The following is a 17,126-nucleotide window of genomic DNA, read 5'->3' as shown; positions in this document are numbered from 1 at the left end:
AATTCTCTGCAATTTTTGAAGTCTTCATTCATAGGTTCATAATGCCTTTTAGAATAAATAAAAAGAGGCTCAGTGGAGAGGCATGCTGACACAGCATTTTGAAATTTTCTAACAAAGGATCATAGAGATATAGAATGATTGTCAAAATGGGGCTCTATAAACTACTGCCTATGAGTCAAATTTTGCTGCTAGGCTAAACTTTTATGTAGCCTAAGAGCTATAAATATACCACTTAACTGCTGAAAAAATAAGAAAATATATGATATTCAAGTTGATTCTCCATAAATAGCTTTTATTGGAACTCTATTTTTGCATGTCATCGACAACTGTGTTAGCACTATTATACAATAGCAAATATTGAGATTAGGTAGCATGCAAAGCCCAATTTACCATCTTCCCCTTTGCAAAAAATATTTTCTGATGCCTTTTGTATGATATAGAACAACAAAACAAAAGAATCAAGTAAAATAGGTGGGATAGAAGAAAAAATATTTTTGCAACAGCACTATCTGATTCTAGCAAACCAGAGAATGTTATCCTTAAAGTCTTGAGAAATAAAAATTATTCTTTAACTTTGAATAGCTGGAAAAATATCGCACAGATATAGACTGAAACTGATAACATCTTCAAGCAGATAAGTCTCAAAAAATTCTCATTTTTAAGGTGTTACTTAAGCAAACTATTTCAGCAAATTGAAAAGGAAAAGTAAATATGAAGACTTTGGACTCTCGAGATAGTACATGCAATTCCAGACAACAGGAAGAGAATATTCAGAATTAGAGTTTTTACAGATTTTATTAATTTTAACAAGATGAAATTTTATTTTCAACATAAAAAAAGTTTATTAAACACTCAAAAAATAAAAATCCCCCAAGTCATAGTCTAATAATGAAATTAAAATGAAAAACAAATAAGTAATGAATGACCAGTAAGAAAAGAGAATTCTTCAGAATAGGTGGTAGGAAAATTCTCCTTTGAAGTACTCAGGTGTCAAAAACATTTAAATTGTGAAAAAGGAAATGTAGTCATAGAACACTGCATGGTCAATAAATACAGGATATATAATCACAATAATAGTCATGATAGCATAAATGATGTTTACTAGTGGTCAGTGTTTATAGCCAGAATATGGACAAAGCAAGAAAAACTTTGTTTTGTCAGTGCAGTAAGAAAATGTTAGCATTGAAAATGTGAAAATGGAAGTGTTGCTGACTGGGGTACAGTGAAGTTGGAGAGGAAGGTAAGGGGACTGATAGTTTCAGTCTGCAAAGAGTGGCATCCAGATGCTGACTTAAAAGTTGAAAAATAGAAATGTAAGTATATAATTTAAAACACCAATGCCTAAGGCACATGAATGAGCAAAAACAACAGATGCAAGAAAATATGCTAGATTGCTACTGTTGTGACATTATAGCAATGATATTTATGTTGCTTTTCAGCACATCATGAGGACCACACAGACAGGCAAGAAGAGTGTAACTTAGGTGCCATTTTGCAACCTCAGGTGAGGAAACAAAACCAGTAAGAATAACCAGCCCAAATAATATCACTAGTAAGTTTCAGAACCAGGACAAAAAATTATTTATTCCTAACATTAATATAAACTTCTTTGCAACAGAAGTCTCCTAGAAAAATAATTTGTTTTTTTTCCCTTTAAAAAATGTGCTGTGGAATACCTTCATAAATTACTACTGTGCATTTTTGAGGGAGAAAAAAGTACAAGAAAGGAAAAATAAAACAACAATGAAACAGACAAACTAGATGAGCCAGGATCCATTCTCAAAACAGGGCCAGATCAAAGCTGTCTCTCTCTAGTTTTTGTATGGTCTAGAACCTAAGATTAACTTGCACTTCATAAGAATAGCTAGCATTTAGTACTATTAGTAAGGATTCATTAACTTGAAAGTCTGCGGGCTAGATGAAGATTGATTATCCAAACTGGGTTTGCATCTGTTACACCTATCATTCATATTTCTCATAAAAAAAAGCAAGTTAAGATGGCATGGTCATTTCCTTCTAAATAAAAATATTTATGACATGTGATAACTAGTGGAATTAAACTTTGAGTGTCCATAAACTTTTATTGGAAAGAAGCTATACTTCTACAAATCTTAAAATATTATCAGTTCCTTTAAAGTTAGAGTTTGCTGACCTCAACCACAAGAGATTGGCAAGAATGAGGACTCTGACTGGGATATTAAGATTATAGTCTGAATATAATTAGGCATTACTTTTTTGTTTTTTCTTAATCTTTAGAGAGGTGACTATAAAGTGGAGCAGCTGTATCTGTGCAGATAGGAGAATGACACCCAGCTAGAAGAATTCCTAAGCCGGCCTTGCTTTTTTATTTTGTTTAGTTTTGCTTCTAACTGTCTTAGACTAGAGCACGAGGAATGGCAATTACAAATCAAAAGTCCACTTGCTATTCTGAAAATAATGTAAAATATAATTGTGAAACAACAAGCATTATTTTATATCATCTTATTGCTTATTGAATAAAATGCAGCAATGATGATAATAACTTCATAGAAGAGTCCCACTGAAATATATTTCATCAAAATTCTATCTAATGAATGCTGACAATACCTGTGATACATTAGGCTAATTCCTATAGATAATGACCAAGGAGTTACCTTGTAGTAGAATGAAAGTTCAAAGAAAAGATATCAAGGCGCTAAATTAAAGAATTCCTGCTTTAAAATCACTAAAATGAGTGAACAGAACAAAAACTTGTTTTGAGTAAAAATATGAGTCTATAAACTTCATGGTAAAAAAGGAAGAAAAAAGTTGTAGAGCAAATAATAAATTATTGAATGTCTAATTCTTGAAAAGGCAAGGCACTCTCAACATGACTGAGCCAGAGAATGCTATAGTTTAGATCTGAGATGTTTTCATCTTTTGTTGGGCAGGGAGACTTTAAGAAGTAGGGCCTACTGGGAACTCTTTGGGTCACTGGGGCCTTGCCCTTGAAGGGTAAAGTCATTTACTCTTTCTCTTTTGCTTGCTGGACATTACTGGAGTGGTTTTGCTCTGCTGCAGGTCCTCTCATGAGATGCTGTCCCTCCACCAGCCCTGGTCAACACCTACAAGCAGTGACTTCACTCAATCAAGGACTAAAATTCCCAAAACTGAACCAAAAGGGCCTTTATCTTTATAAATTGATTAGCTTGAGTATTTGTTACAGTGACAGAAAGCTGACAAACACAGAGGGGTATCATATCATTTGAGAGTCAAAAGAAATAAGATGCTTTAAGAAAGAAGCCAGAAAGCATTGAACAGGATAGTGAGAGGCAAAGAGGATGACTCACAGAATATTTTTAAATGAAACCCGGTTAAGTCCAATAAGGGGATAAGGTTATGAGATTCTTATTGGAAATAAAAATACTAACAGCTTGAAATTAGATTGCCAATAAAAATTTAAAATAGGGAAAACTGAAATACATTTTATATTTTTTAAAACCTACAATTTTATAATACTTTATTTTCAACTAAGAAAGAAAAGCTGGCAAATTTTTACTTATAATAATTTTAATATATGTACATTTTATATATGAAAAATCCTTTTTCTTATATGCTTGAAAAATTTGCATTGTAGCTATATGGTTAAATTGGAAAAAATCTTTTCATAGTATATGCTAATTTTTAATATATTCATTTGCTACCAATAATATATCTGAAGTCCAAATATGAAATGTGGTGAAGTGGAACCTTTTCAGAAGACTAAAATGTTCTTCTGAGATACACTGCTAGAGAAACGGACATTCTACCTAGTGAATGTCATTACAGTCGAATATTTCAATTTATCATTCTTTTCATCATTCTAAGATGTCTAAAAACAAACTGATATTTACTGGAGATCATGGCTGGATGACATCCTTGTGTGTTCTTTCCAATTTTTAGGTAACTTCAAAGAACTTAATGTACAATGTTTTCTCAATTCTTTAGTGTCATACAAAATTATGACTTCAGAATTGTCTATTTTGTGGATTTTTTCCAGTAGGCATAGCTAACAACAAAATAAGCATTGTGAGTAGTTCATTTGCCCAATAAATTAGCAAACAGATAAACAGATTTTAAAAATACTCTTATTGAAATACAATACTATATATCATAAAATTCATCCTTTTAAAACTTGTAATTAGGTTGTTTTGAGTATCTTTAGAGCAACTTTTGCCTTATCAATTTTAGACAATATATTTTATTCAAAAAAATCACCATCTGTATTGTCAGTCACTTCCCACAATTCATATCAGTCTCTCATCTAAAAACTACTTCATCAAGTTTAAGTTCCCTCTTCTGTAAAGGGATAGAGACTGGGATGGATAATTAATGATGGTACTACCCTGGACTTGGAGTGGGGATTGTGGGATATTACAATTAGAGTAGTCTCTTTAATAACAACAACAAAAAACTATTTAGTAGATTTACCTTTTCTGAACATTTTATATAAATGAAATCATGCAATATGTGATCTATAGTGACTGATTTCTTTCATTTAATTTACATATTTGTAGCACGGCTTTGATATTTCTCCCATTGAATAAGAAAATGTGATTCCTATAGTCTAGAAAATGGAATATTATTTGGCCAATCAGTTTAATGGATATATTTGTTATTTTTTGGTCATTATGAATCATGGTACCATTGACCATTTATGTACGAGAATTTGTGTAGACATATGTTTTAAATTTTCTTGGGTATATAATCAGGAGTGTACTTACTGAGTCACATGCTAATTCTAGGTTTAACATTTCATGGAACTGCCAAACTCCTTTCCAAACCATCTGTTTTCACAGCAGCATTTTACAATTCCATCAGCAATATGTGAATGTTCCAATTTCTCCACATTCTGATCAATACTTCTTTGTCTTTTGTCTTGTTTCTACATTATGTCCCCCTGAGATATCCTAGCAAGTACCAAGCTCCATCTCCTTGTAGTTTTGATATGCATTTCTTTAGTAGATAATGATGTTAAACAAGTTTTTATTGGTCATCTATATAGCTTCTTTGAAATATTTATCAAATGTTTGGTCATTTTTTAAATGTACTTTTTGTACTTTTAGAGTGCACATATTCTTTGTCATACACACACACACAGACACACAGACATACACACACCTTTTCAGGTAGATATATTATTTAAAGTATTTTCCAGGTTATTTTTTCATTTTCTGAATGTACTCCTTGAAGAACAAAAGCTTAATTTTGATGAAGTAAATTTACAAAATTTATATTAATTTTTTTGTCATTTGTGTTTTTAAGGTCATATCTAGAACTCCAGTGTGTAACATAAGTTTACAAAGATTTACTCCTAACTTTTCATCTATAATTTTGATATTTAAAACTCTTACATTTAGGTCTATGAGTCATTTTGAATTATTTTTAATATACAGTGTGAGTTATGAATCAAATTTCATTCTGTGGCATGTGAATATCTGGTTTTCCCAACTGTTAAGTCTGATCTTTTCCCCACTGAATTATCCTGGCATTGCTGATAAATGTCAGTCTCTTTTTTGGTTTGTGAATTCTATTCCATCTATTGTCCATCTCATCTTACACCAGTACCATGCTGATTTCTCAACTATTGTGATTAGGGGGCTAGGATGTTTTCAAGGCTACCATAGTTAGACAGAGGTGGATGAAAACTGGACACGTTTTTGTTGCTGTTTGTTTTTGTTTTGTTTTAGTTTTGGTGTTTGAATAAATGCTTCCTAATTTGATATAAGCTGTCAGTTAATTCCAGAATTCTGAAAAAACCGGTGTTGACAGTCTTGGTCTTATTTTAATTTTTTTAAGATGTGATTTTCAGAGGTCACTACTCCACTAGTTTGGAAATGCTTGTCTTCACTGGTATTTAGAACACTAATAAATACTACTGTCCTTTTCTTTCCTGTTGAGAGTAAAACAATATTTTTAAGGGAAATTATATTCAAACATGGTCATAGATCTCATTTTATTTTATAAAAATTTTTCCAAACATGGTTATAGATCTCATTTTATTTTATAGCAATTTTTCCAAAACAAATTATGTTTTTTCCCAAAGGTTAGAATTAATATTTCCTTTAACCAAAGAAAATACCCCTATTATAAAGGTCATTCTAAAATCAAAATAAATAGCCAAACAATTTGTCATAGGTAGTTGTCTATACTTTTTTAACTTCTTCACATAATCTAGCATAGAGGTTTTATTATTAATAACATTTATTGGATACCTACTATAAATAAACTCTAAAGGGATTTATAAGATATGGTGCAGGTTCTCAAGATCCTACTAATTCATGTAGGGTTGTAAGATTTATCTAACAAATAAAGTAGTAGCTAACTTCTAAAATTATAAAAATAATTCAGATTAGGAAACAAATAGCATTTAAAATAAGTGTTAGCAAAGACTGGAGTATAGTAACTGATTTGAACTTCATTGTAGAAGAGGTATCATTTGTATTGTCACATTCCAGATGCTATTTAAAAATAAAGTCTTATCAACAAATACTAAGTGCATCGCCTTTGTATAAATCAAACGCTCTTACATATGCACATGTGCTTCTGCCCACTCTATCTCACTTCAGATTCTTTTGCTAACACTGATTAAATTACTATACCTACATTTTAATAGTACGAAAGCTTAAGAATTCTGTCTTTGTCCTTCTAAAAAGATCCCGTTGGATATTTTTGGACCTTTGAATATTCATATAAATCATCAACATCTCTCCCCACAATATACACATTTTTAAAATAGAAGGCATTTGTCAAATGTGAAGGCTTTACAAATAATAGAGTGTAATATAGTATAAAAATAAAGGAAGTAGAAAGCTTTATAAAATAGAATTCAATATGCTATTAATAAAATTAAAAGATGGGAAGGCAGCATATTTTGAGCTGCGCATGAGGAATCAGAAAATATCATTCCTGTAAATTCCAGGATGATAAGCCACAAGTTAATCCAGGTAGGCATAATTTTTACATATCCCTAGTAAAAGATTTAAAATAAACAGGGAAACCTAAGGAGCATAATTTATAAGTCAACTGTAATAACTTCTCCCCTAACATGTAAAAGATAACCCATATATGATTTAGTATTAAAAGTAATATTCTATAAAACTGAGGAAGTAGCTCAGTGGTAGAGTGCTTTATTTTAGTATACTGGAGGTTTGATCCTCAGCACTGCAAAATAACAAAAACAATAATCATTGTTATTATCATTATTATTATAATACCCAATATTAAGTAATTATCAACAACTTCTCGTTTTTTGCAGCATGGGTATCGGGGATTGAACTAAGGGGCACTCAACCACTGAGCCACATCCCCAGCTCTTTTTTGTTTCCAGAGACAGGGTCTTACTGAGCTGCTTAGTACCTCACTGTTGCTGAGGGTAGCTTTGAACTCATGATCCTCCTGTCTCAGCCTCCTCAGTCTCTGGGATGACAGGCATGCACCACTGCTACGCCTGACCACAACTTATTCTTTTGAAAATAACTGACAGGTCTTTTCCAACCTGGCAGACTATTTTGGATCAGGTTTTGTTAGGGACAAAAAGGCAGAAGACATTGAAACAATTGTTATGATGTTATAGAAGCAGAAGAATATAAACAGTGAAAATGCCAGGGAATTGAGCATATAAACTGTATTATAGTGACAATGTAAAGCAGACACTAGTGAACTTTTTAGATACTAAAAAAAGAAAACAATCATTTGATTCACAATTTTGCTTAAATCTCTTTATAAATCAAGAAGAGAAAAATGTCATATTGCTACTACAGTTGTCAAGACATTTTTTTTTACTCAACATAAAGGAAGTATTTATGAAAATGTAAATTACCAAAAGTGAGGAAATTTAGAAATTATGTTTCCTGTTTATCCTTAAATATAAACTGGACATAAGCACAAGTATAATCCCTAAAGAGAAGATAAATTAAGTTCTCTAAAGAGGTCATAGTGAAAACTATCCTAAAAAGTTATTTCATCATTTTTTAAATCTTTGTTTTTTCCTGGGCATAGTGTTGCTCACCTATAATCCCAGCAATTTGGGAGGTTGAAGCAGGAGTATTGCAAGTTCAAAACCAAATTCAGCAACTTAGTGAGGCCCTAAGCAACTCAGTGAGACCTTGTCTCAAAATAAAAAATCAAAAGGGCTGGGGATGTGGCTGAATGGTTTAGTTACCCTGGGTTTAATCCCTGGGGTTACCAACAAATAAATAAAATAAATCTTTCTTTTATTTGTTATGCTTCTCTGGGGGCTAAATGTGAACAATTAAAAATTAGCACACTTTTAATAATTTTCTTGTTTAATAGACAAGTTCACATTTCTTATACAGCAACACGACTATATTTGATAAAAAGTGATTTCTTTGAGGTTTACTGTACTCTATGGGTTCTTAAATATTACAGGTGAGATTGATCTCAAAACTCAACTGTAGTATTTAAGAAACTATACAATATTTGCAGTTGTTTCCATACATATCACCAGAAAATAATAAGGATGTATCGTTAATGCCACTGTCTATTGTGGGCCTAGTTTATGATGTTTTAGGGGACACTTGAAGGGAGAGAAATAAAACTAAACATTTCTGTAAAACAAAACGAAAATTCATTAAGTGCTATAAGCTTCTTCCTTTTGACATCCTTGTCCCAGTAGATTCTACTAGAAATCCATCTATATATAGTTCAGACCTGCTCTGGAAATGAAGCAGAAAGATACGAGAGAACACAAACCAAGAAGAGAATATGCATTGTATCCACCTCCAACTTTGCTCTGTATACTTGTATATTCTAGAACAAAGCATGTGGAATTTCTTGTGCTCTCTTTAATAGTGATTTTGTTCTTCTCTGACCTACATATAAAGATTCTGCCTGCAATTCTCTTTCTATGTTCTTTGATTGTTAAATCCTTGGGCAATTGAAATTTTTCATTTTACTTTCCTGGATATAACCCCTTCTGCCTTAATTAACGGAAAATCTGTGCCTCTTGGTTACTTAGCTCTCCTGTATCGACACCCTTTCCTAAACTTTAGTCAGATACATTTTTAAATCCTCTTACATTCTAACCTAAAACTCAATTCTATCCATCAGCATTCCAGTTCTCTCACATACTTAACTCTTTGGGTTTGCACGTTCCTTTTAGTTTCTGATGCTCAGTAGAACAACCAGAAATGATGAAGAGACTGTGTCTGATGTAAGAGGAAGGATAAATTTAAAAAGAATAGAATTGCTAGTTTTCTGATGCACTTGAATGTAGCTGGAGGTTGTCAGATATGATTATATAGACAGACATATGAAACCTTATTAATAAAAATTAAAATCAAATAACATGACAACCCTTAAGGTTGCCTGCTATGAAACAGCGGAAATCTAGATGTACTTTGCAGGACCAGATATAATAATGGTGTATGCGGGGGAGAGCCAAAAGACACACTTTCACACATGCGTACCCATGTTCCACAAGGCAGGCATACTATTTCCAGAGCTAATTAGTTGACTTACAGAGTAAAGGGGAAAACTCCACTCATTAGGGCAACTAGTTTTAACTTCTTTCTCAGTAGGAGCTTTTAAATGGAGGGCTTATTCAAGGGTAGAAGCCTTACCACCTACTGGAAGCACTACAGAAGATGGAAATTTCTGATCTTATGGAAAACCTAAACAAATATGTGATATATCTGGATGTACACCAGGGGCAAAGTTGGACAGAAATGAGATTTGAATGAAACAGGAGATTTAGTACATATAAATTCTTTAATATTCCTGAAAATTTAGTACTGATGTGTTTTAAGGATAAAGTTATCTGCTTTTAAAAAGTTTTCAAGGTGGCATGTTCTGAAAATGTAGGTTTCAAATCGAAAAGGAATGATTTTGCAAGATTTTAAGCAACATAGTTTGTATTTTGTTTCATTTTTTAAAAAAGGCTTTGTAATGTGGAATAGTAATTCTGATATATGACTACTAAAAATTGAGGAAGACATAACAAGCAGAAGGTCTAATACTTAAATTCTTTTGTCCCAGTCTATTTTTGCACTGGGGCTATTTCATTATGGTTTTTTTGAAAGATGCTATATATGACAAAATGTCAAAATCCATACCACAAAATGAAATGTCTAGCATGATGAGACTCTCCAAAGAGAAACACAAAAAGGCAAATAACTACTTCTTTTTTAATATACACTAGTTTATTTTTGGATTTGATTGCTATGAATATGGATGGGATAGAAACAATCACACTTTGTATTGGATTTGAAGCATTGTACCATCTGTTCTGGAGATAACAGTGGTTATAATGAGACCCACCCTAGCTCATCTTTCTTATACAATCAAGATCAGAAGTTGGAAGCTGGCCATTGTCTAGTATTGCCCTTAGACCTGGGAAAGGGTACCTCTGTTCTGGGTCTTGTAATATGAAATGTCTCATTCATTATAAAACTGCTCAAATGTTAATTAAATAGCTGTACAGTTTCACATTTCTGATACAGCGAAGCCCCTAATTCTAAACATTCACTCTGCTAATACTTTTCCGGTTACAGATAAATGTTACTCTCACTTAGATGCCCCTAGTGTTCAGTGAGCAAAACACATGCATCCTCATACCATGAATGCCTGGGGGTTGTGCTGCTGCTGATGGTGGGAATTGTACTGAAGTGTAGGAAAGATCTCCAAGGTAAAAATGCTTATATACATGAGTCAGCACAGTAATTTCAGCAGCTGAAATTTGGAAATACAGAGAAAATTGTGAGAGTAGAGAATAAATATTTATATTATATATGTACATGTGTTTTATAGAGAGAGGCATGAGATGATTTGTAACTTGAAAAATAATGCTAAAATTAAAAAAAATTTGTTTTAAAAGTACAGATCAAATTATAGAAAGTATTAGAGATTTTAATTGAGAAAATGACACTTGTTTTAAAATCTTATATCCAAATGAATGTAGAAAAAATATGAGAAATAAGTTAAATTCTTAAATACATGAACATTCTTTTAAAAGAGTACAATCACAACAGGAATTAACTTGTATAAAGTAATTTAATAATTTTATAATATGTTAATCTTAATTTATAATATGACTCCATTTTCTTTTTACACATGTATAAAATACATATTTTATTTTTAAGTCTTTTCAAAAATTACTGACAATCCCTTTTGCTAATGCTACAGAAAAAAAAATCCTTTGAATTGAAATTAATTTAAAAATTAAGAATAGCAACTCAAAACATTTATTCAGCTTTACTAGAAATAGAATATGTAATAATCTTGATTGCAGCAATTTGTGATTTACTGAAATGGCATATATTAAGTATTTATAAAATATATTATAGAAAAATGATATGGTCATAACTTTTCTAAATCATATAACAACTTCCACAAATTCTCAAAAATATTATTTCCCTTGATTGCCAATGTAATTTAAGATCCATTTATGTCAGTTTTCTTTTATATCATGTAGGTCTGGGAAAGGTGAACTCCCACTAGTTTTTTTAAATGTTATTTATTAATATTTGTAATTTCAGAATCAATAGTGAATGCTATCTTAGAACTTTTTCAAAGAATTTTTTGGAGTACTTGTCTTACATGCTTATTGCTGGGAAATACATGCTCTTATGCTATAAATAAGTGTTCTTTCAAATTGAAATTTTAGAATGCGAAAGTTACACAGATTTTCTCTAGGTAACCAGATTAATTTTATGTGTATTTATGTGAAATAAATAGAATAAAATATTTTTACTTTGTAAAATAACTGAGAAAAGTGCTAATAAATCTAAGAAATAATTATATATATATATATATATATATAATTTTTTTAAAAGGCTGGGAATCAAACCCAGGACATTATACATGCTAGACAAGCACTCTAAACTACGCTATAGCCTGAGTCCCAGAAAAATTGGCTTTTTAAAAAAAAAATGTGTAGCAAAATATGATTTTTAGTGAGAAAATGATACATAGGAGAATAAGAACTGATTCCAAAGTTATAATTAAGCATATCATAGTCCTTGAAGCATGTGTTTGTACTTAACTTAAAAAGACTTATGATTAAGCACAGCTTATTTAAAATAACAATCCAATTATAGTTGTGTAAAATCTCATCATTTTATAAATTCATATTAAAATAGGTGACATTTTTAGAAGTTTATAAGAACGTGAAGCAAAATAACATACCACACCTGACTTACACATTTAGTGTATTTATGTGAAAATATTGGGTATCAAGAGCATAGTGCTACAGGGGTAGCAGACATTAAAATTCTACATGTATTGAAAAACAATTATACATGATATGCCTATTATTTTAAAATGTGTTGTTTGATTCTACAAAAAATATAACAGGATTTCAGTCACGAAACCTCCTCTTTTCAAGGGCTTACAGTGTGTATAACCTCAATGCTAATGCAAACAACATGATACTATCAAAGAACAGCATACACAATGAGTACAAAGTTTGGTGGTCACAGTGGCACAAGCCTGTAATCCCAGTCACTCAGGAGACTAAGGCAGGAGGATCTCAAGTTCAAGGCCAGCATCAGCTACTTGGTGAGAACTTATTTCAAAATTAAATTTTTTTAAAGGGTTGGGGGTGTAGCTCTATTATTAAAAAGTCTTTCGGTTTGATCCTCAGTGCCAGAAAAAAATGTAGAAAGTTTAACTCGTGCAAAGAAAAATACTTGTTTTTTCTTACACATGAATAGAAGGTTTTAGGGAGTTGTAGAAATTTGTGTCAACAATGGGTCTATAAGCTTGATTTAAAAATAATCTAATAAATGTTTGCCATTTAATATGTTACATTTATACCTCTATGATTTTGTTCTGTACAAATGTCATATATAACTCTGCTGTAGATAAATAAAAATAACATTACAAAGCATTCATTTTCACATTGATTTCTCACTAACTCCTGCAACTATTCTAAGAGGTCTCTTAGAACCTCAAAATAGAGTTTTAAAGAATATTAACTTGGGGGGAAAATTAGTGGTCACGAATCTATTTAAAGTTTAATATACTTATTTGGGATGGTTTCCATGATTTGAATGAGAAAAATATCTACTTTTGAACAGAAATAGACTCTCTTCTAACTCCATTAAAAGAACAGTAGATTAAGTCGAATTTGGAGTTAATATTTCACATGTCAAATCCATCTTAACTCATTAATTTAAAAATTAATATCTATATTTAACAGTTCTGGCACTAGAACAGAGGCAAATGAGAGAGAGAAAGGCAACTTCCAGTTTCTGTGCCAGGATACTATGTATGAGTTGAAGGTCTTCCGAGTTTAATAAGAAAAGGAATATAAGAATTCACCAAGAAGGACTAAATGGATCATGATAATTGACCATAGAAACTTACAATGGAAGAAAAAAAAAAAAATCTCAAAATCTCAACATTGAGGAGTTCAAGTCTTATACAAGGTGAAAGACTCAGCCTTGAGTTTATTTAAAGAACACATCCTCTTGAATCAATGGTACAATGAAAGAGGGAAAAGACCAGAAATTCTGTACTATCCTCCATGATATTGTGCAAATTGTACGTGCTATGGTGAAGTTACCAATAACCTAAGATTAACAACTTCTCTTAATTCTCAGAGAAAATGGAAAATAATAAAATATTAATTTTACTTCACAATAAAATCTATTTATGTGTGTGAAAATTATTTTAAATCCAAAATCTGGAACAATCTCATTTGTATCTGAGAATTCAAACTGAAATACATTTTTCTGTACATACAACTGTTGGATAACAAGCAATATTACTGGAAGTCAAAAAAATTGCTGAAAGTCCTTCTGGTCTCAGATGTATTTTATGTTACAGCACTAAACACTGAATTTGAAAGACTGCAAGTACTTTCTCAGTATGTGACTTGTCTTTTTATTCTCTTAACAGTGTTTTTCAAAGGAAAATTATTTTATGAAGTAAAACTGGTCAATTTTTTTTAAAATTTTTTTAAAATTTATTCATTTTGATTCATTGTACACAAATGGGGTACAACTGTTGTTTCTTTGATTGTACATGAAGTAGAGTCACACCATTTGTGTAATAATACATGTACATAGGATAATGTTTGTCTTGTTCTATTATTTTTCCTTCCCCCACCCCTTCCACCCCTCTTTCTCCTCTATACAATTCATCCTTCCTCCATTCTTGCCTCCCTCTCACCCCCACATTATGTATCATTGTTCACTTATCAGAGAGATCATTTGGCCTTTGGTTTTTGGGGATTGGCTTATCTCCCTTAGCATGATATTCTCCAACATGGCCTGCAAATACCATGATTTTATTCTTCTTTATGACTGAGTAATATTCCATTGTGTATATATACCACAGTTTCTTTATCATCAATTCAAGGGCATCTAGGTTGGTTCCACAATCTAGCTATTGTGAATTGAGCAGTTATGAACACTAATGTGACTGCATCACTGTAGTATGCTGATTTTAAGTCCTTTGGGTATAGGCCAAGGAGTGGGATAGCTAGGTCGAATGGTGGTTCAAGTTTTCTAAGGAATCTCCACTGCTTTCCAGAGTGGCTGCAACCCCACCAGCAATGTGAGAATGTACCTTTTCCCCCACATCCTCGCCAACACCTATTGTTGCTTATATTCTTGATCATCACCATTCTAATTGGGGTGAGATGGAATCTTAGGGTAGTTTTGGCAATTAGACAGACCAAAGAAATTGAAGGGATATGAATAGGAAAAGAAAAACTCAAACTATCCCTATTTGCGAATGACATGATTCTATATTTAGAGGAGCCAAAAAATTCCACCAGAAAACTTACAGAACTCATAAATGAATTCAGTGAAGCAGCAGGGTAAAAAAAATCAATGCTCATTAATCTAATGCATTTTTATTCATAAGTGATGAATACATTGTAAGAGAATTTAACAAAATTACCCCATTCACAATAGTCACAAAAAAATAAAATACTTGGGAATCAATCTAACAAAAGAGGTGAAAGACCTCTACAATGAGAACTACAGAACACTAAAGAAAGAAATTAAAGAAAACCTTAGAAGATGGAAAGATCTCCCATGTTCTTGGATAGGCAGAATTAATATTGTCAAAATGTCCATACTACTAAAAGTGCCATACAAATTCAATGCAATTCCAATTAAAATCCCAATGATGTACTCATAGAAATAGATCAAGCAATCATGAAATTCATTTGGAAAAATAAGAGACCCAGAATAGCTAAAGCAATCCTTAGCAGGAAGGGTGAAGCAGGTGGTATCACAATACCAGAACTTCAACTGTAAGAGCAATAGTAACAAAAATGGCATGGTATTAGTGCCAAAATAGACAGGTAGATCAATGGTACAGAATAGAGGACACAGACACAAACCCAAATAAATACAATTTTCTCATACTAGACAAAGGTGCCAAAAACATACAATGGAGAAAAGATAGCCTCTTCAACAAACCGTGCTGGGAAAACTGGAAATCCATATGCAACAGAATGAAACCAAACCCTTATCTCTCACCCTGCACAAAACTCAACTGAAAATGGATCAAGGACCTCAGAATCAAACCAGAGACCCTGCACCTTACAGAAGAAAAAGTAGGTCCAAATCGTCATGTCAGCTTAACCCCAGACTTCCTTAACATGATTCCCAAAGCACAAGATATAAAAGCAGGAATCAATAAATGGGATAGATTCAAACTAAAAAGCTTTTTCTCAGCAAAGGAAACTATCAGTAATGTGAAGAGACAGCCTACAGAGTGGGAGAAAATCTTTGTCACACATCCTTCAGATAGAGCACTAATCTCCAGAATCTATAAAGAACTCAAAAAAAATTATACCAAGAATACAAATAACCCAATCAATAAATGGGCTAGGGAATGAGCAGACACTTCACAGAAGATCTACAAGCAATCAACAGATATATGAAAAAATGTTCAACATCTCTAGTAAATGGGTCAATCTTATATTTATGTATCATAAAAAGTGATATGTTTATTTGGTGTCATATCTGAGATTTGAATAAGTGGTCAAAATATTTTCTTGTATTTTCTTCCTAGAAGTTTTGTTTGTTTGCTTTAGAATTTACACAGATCTGCCATTTGTTTTGAGTTAAATTTTTACATTGTGCAAGTCATAGATCAAAGTTCATATTTTACAAATAAATGTTCCATTATTATGGCACCACTTGTTGAAAATACTATACAATCTCCACTAAATTGCATTTAGATGTTTTTTTAAAAGTAATTAAACATATGCCATAATCTACTTATTGATGATCTATTCTGTTCTATTTACTATTTTCTATCCTGTTGTCAATATTATACTTACATCAGAGATCTAGTCCTGCAACATTGCTCTTTCTCATATCTGCTTCTGCTTGATCATTTCCCCCAAATTCAAATTTAATGATATTTGGGAATGTAGCCTTTGTCAGTAATGAGGATTAAATGAGGTCATGAGGATGGGTTCCCCCCCAGCCACATTAGTGGATTTATAAAAAATATACTGGACACTCAAGCAAGCAAGCTAGCTCTGACTCACCATGTGATGCTTTCTGCCTTATGATGATACAGAAAGAAGGTCCTCACCAGATACAGAGCAGATGCCAGCATTAAACTCTTCCCAGATTTCAGAACTATAAGTCATAAAAAGGTCCATTTTTTAAACAACAGAATATGGACTAAGATGTTAATCCAAGTGCATCTATAGCTATATAAATCTTAAAATTAATTTATCAATTTCTACCTAAAAGTCTGTTGGAATTTTAATTGAAATTGTACTGTATATCTAGATCAATGGTGAAGAGTTGTCATTTCTATAGTTTAAAGGGTAAATAAAACAAGCTTGGCTTGTCAAAAGTTTTAGGCACAGGAATACTAAATAATTGTTTTTAATAAGTGATTTTGCATGTCTGAAATAGAATAAGAATTCTGTTTACATTTAATTTTGAATATTCTGCTCAATAACAGACATTAATTTGAAGAATCACTATTTTCTATGATACATTATTCATCATAATTTGTGATTAAACTATAACTTGATTTTGTGGCACACTATCAAATAAAATAGAGATTCACCAACAAGTAGTTATAGGTATGTGATAGATAAATAGATATGTATATGGGGAGAAAGAAAGGAAAATCTCTCAAGTAATGTCTTCATTTATTATTGCACTTTACTAAATAAAACA

Source organism: Sciurus vulgaris, assembly GCF_902686455.1.
Source record: "Sciurus vulgaris genome assembly, chromosome: 4".
NCBI lineage: Eukaryota > Metazoa > Chordata > Mammalia > Rodentia > Sciuridae > Sciurus > Sciurus vulgaris.
Note: the sequence above shows the minus strand (reverse complement) of the source record.